Here is a 3797-nt window from a genome sequence, read left to right as displayed (position 1 = left end):
TGCTCTCTGACTGAGAGGCTCTTGCGTCTGATCTTCCTCCTCTTCCCTCTGCCTCCAATTTATCTCATTCCCAGTCCACAAGCAACACCTGTGTCAACAAATGCTGCCCTGCAACTCCTTCAGATGTTATGATCCACAGCTGTGGAGGCTCTCGAAGAACTGACCTGCCCCTTAACAGAAAAGCTACCTGGTTTCCCACGGGTATCACCCACCTCCAATTAGTCTGTGAATCACTTTGGTCTGGAAAACAATCACTACCCTTATTGATTTGAAAATTAGCCTAACCCTAAACTAAGGCTAATAAAAACAACTGTACCTCAAACCACTGCTAATTCCTGTTTGGAACTAGCCCTCTGGGAAGTTGTTTCTCAGTTTAAAATAAACCCATTTTTGGCCAAAAACCTCACCAGCAGACTGGGATTCTTTGGCAAAAACCTATGACCGCCATTGCTGTTAGGGTATCTCTCACCTCTCATTTCTTACCCCTCAACACCATGACATCAACGAGGTGATGTAATGACATGCAAGTGAATGGAATTAAGTGAAGGATTGTGCAGAGTCAGCAGTCTCATTTTCTTTTCCAAAATCATCTGGGTCCAATGGCAAGATTATAGATCAGGATAACTACAGATGGCTCTGGATGCAGCAGGAGACCTTGATTTTTTTTTTTTTACTAAAGTCTTTAATAGGTCTCAGTTTGATTTAACAAAGCTTAATCAGTGATGAAGATTAATTAAAAATGAAGATGATTTTAGCCTCTTTCATAGAGTTAAAAACTGGGAAGGGTAAACCGCTTAGGGTTTCTGATCAAAGGAGAAACAATTGGTATTTATATCCACTCTGAGACAATTAGGGCTCAAACAATTAGGGCTCAAACAATTATCAAGTGAAAATTGATTTGGGATGTGTTGTTGTTCAATTTATGAAAGCCAGGGTGATTTGGATTTAATGCTTGGGCCTAACCGATTAAATCCAAAGACATAGGATTTATGGGAATCAAAATTTACATTCCTTTGGGCAGAACAACTCATGCAAAGGAATAAGTGTAGCAGGATAGGGCAATAATAACAGAGTTATTGCAGAAAGAACCATAAGAAACTTCATTTTGCATGTACAAGAAGAAATCTGGAAAAGGTATCAGTGAAAAAAAATGGGAATGGAGAATTTTTAAGAGAAATTGGAAACATTTAAGTGATTTTCTACACTTTTATGGAACTACATTAAAACAGGACAGAATACAAAAAAGAAAGTGTTTAGCGACAGAGAGGAATGTGTAATGTGCCAGAGATAAATCACAGGCTGGCAATAAGGGAAGTTGACCCTTGTCATCTAAGAAAGAAAGTAAAGTAGGAAGGAATGGATGAAGAGAAAAAAAAAAGGGGAGAAAAGGAGGGAGACCTTATTTTTTCTGGTAGAAGGGAGTTCTACTGAATTCTCCTATGAAAGAAGAAAGATGATCTATGAAGGAATATAGGTTATGAGGTTAGGGTCTAACACCAAATGATGGGGTTTAGCAGCAACTCACATGTGAACATGTGGCCCAATAATGAGCACAAAAACAATTAGACTCTCAAGGTTAAAAAAAAAAAAAAAGCAAAAAGGAATTTATTACAATCTCACAAGAAAAGGCAACGCCTAACAGACAAGGTGTTGTCAATAAAGGAGTGCAAAGCACACACTGCAAAGCACAAGATAAAATAGAGCAGAAACAATCCCTTCTTTGGCCATTTTTTCCATTGCTGAGGGAGGCCAGGCTCACTCTCTAAACATGGAAATCTATCCCCAGAAAAATAAATTATTAATAAATAACAAACTCAATTTAAATTTCCCTAGAGAACTGCTATACAAGCAGATAATTCTTGGATCAGAGAATTCTGTAACCTGATTCCTAAAGCCATCATTAACTTTAAAAGAAGTACTTAGATGCTAATTAAGAGGTGGTGGGAAATAGGAGGGGAAAAGTTCATCCAAGACAACACCTGAAGCTTTTTAGCTATAGGTCAACTTTTTATTCTAAAAATCACAATTAGAGCTTAGTTCAAAGCCACATGTCCATGAGAGGTCTTCGTTCATTTTATCCCACACAGTAAGAATTCACTATTGCTTTCCCATTGCTAAAAGATATCTTTTTTCCTTTTTTTTAAATAATGAGAAAAGATTATAGGCAAAATGAAGGGGCAAAATAGACATAGGGATAAATATGACAATATCGGGAGAGCATATCGTTAGCAAGGAAAGTTTCCCCCCCCCCCCCCCATTGAGGCAATTGGAGTTTAGTGACTTGCCCAGGGTCACACAGCCAGGAAGTGTTAAGTGTCTGAGACCACATTTGAACTCAGGTCCTCCTGACTTCTGGGCTGGTGCTCTATCCACTGTGCCACCTAGCTGCCCCAGGAAAGGAGTTTTTAACAATCAACAATGGAAAAGACAAATTCTCTAGTGGAACTCACAATTAACCAGGAGAAAGGGAATATGCTATGAAGTGGGAGCATGTCACTGATTGGTAGGCTAAATTCACAAAGGAATTTAGCACCCTAAAATAAATAGTTAACTATAACAAGAAGAAAGATACTGTGAGGCATGGGAGAAAAGTAAGGAAAAAGATCAGGAGTCATGGGGGAGGGCTGAAGAGAAAGCTAATATGAGGCATGGGGTTCTGGGTGAGGAGAAAGACATCATGAGGAAGAATAGGATAATTTCAATTGGGATTTGACAAAGATGGCTTGGGCCAAGTATAGATTTATAGGGGAAATTTAACTTGGGAGTTTGACACAACTTGGCTTTACAGTAAGGTGGGTTTTTCTAAGACCTCCATAGGGGTGGAACCCTAAGGCTGAGTTGATCCCCATCAATGTCCTTCCCTGCTCGCCTCAGGGAATATTATAATCTTATCAGTATTCCAGGCTTTCTTCTGGCAACCCCACTCAGTTACTCAGGATCTCATTATAAGGATCTTGTACTGAGTGTGACTTAGAGAACTTGGCGATTGAAAAAGGAATTCATACAATCAAGCAAAATCTGTACAAAATCTGATTATAATCTTTCATGGACAAAAATAGTTTTTTAATGAAATAGAGGACTTTCAAGTATTCCAGATGAAAAGATCAGATCTGAATAGAAAATTTGACATTGAAACATAAGATTCAAGAGAAGTATAAAATAGTAAAAATAAAAGAGAAATCTTAAAGAAAAAAAAAAGGAATTCATCTCGTCTCCAGTATATATTGTGGGGGTGAAGTTAGATCTTCTGGGAACAACTGGAAGCTGGGGAAGCAGAAAAGTATAGAACAAGGAAAGAGATGGAGACAAATGGGGGTAAAGGTAATCAGAGAAACTCATATTATCAGTGGCAGGTTGCATAATCAAGGACTGGGTATGAGAGGATCTCTACTATGTGTCATCTCTGAGTTCTGTAATAATTGGCATTATTATGAGAATTGCGAACAATGAAAAAAAGGAATCCATGGGGCAAGCTCTACAAAGCAGAAATCACTTAGGGGAAAAGCCTAAAATAACTTGGTGCCTTTGATTATATGAGGAATACAGAGGGGGGAAAAAGAGACCAGAGAATTATGTGTCATGAATCAAATAATGAGAATCTAAGGTAAATAGTTAAGAGAATGTGGGTAATAAAAAGAATTAAATAAATCATTTTTGAAAGAACAAAATGAAATAATAATTAAAAAAACCTAATGAACAGGAGTAGCTGAAAGGGAGAAGAGAACAGGAGAATCTATTTTACTAATTGAAAGAAAAAAAAAAGATATGAAAGAAATCTATAACCCCAATTGAAGGCA

Source organism: Sminthopsis crassicaudata, chromosome X (genome assembly GCF_048593235.1).
Source record: "Sminthopsis crassicaudata isolate SCR6 chromosome X, ASM4859323v1, whole genome shotgun sequence".
NCBI lineage: Eukaryota > Metazoa > Chordata > Mammalia > Dasyuromorphia > Dasyuridae > Sminthopsis > Sminthopsis crassicaudata.
This window is presented reverse-complemented; position numbering follows the sequence as displayed.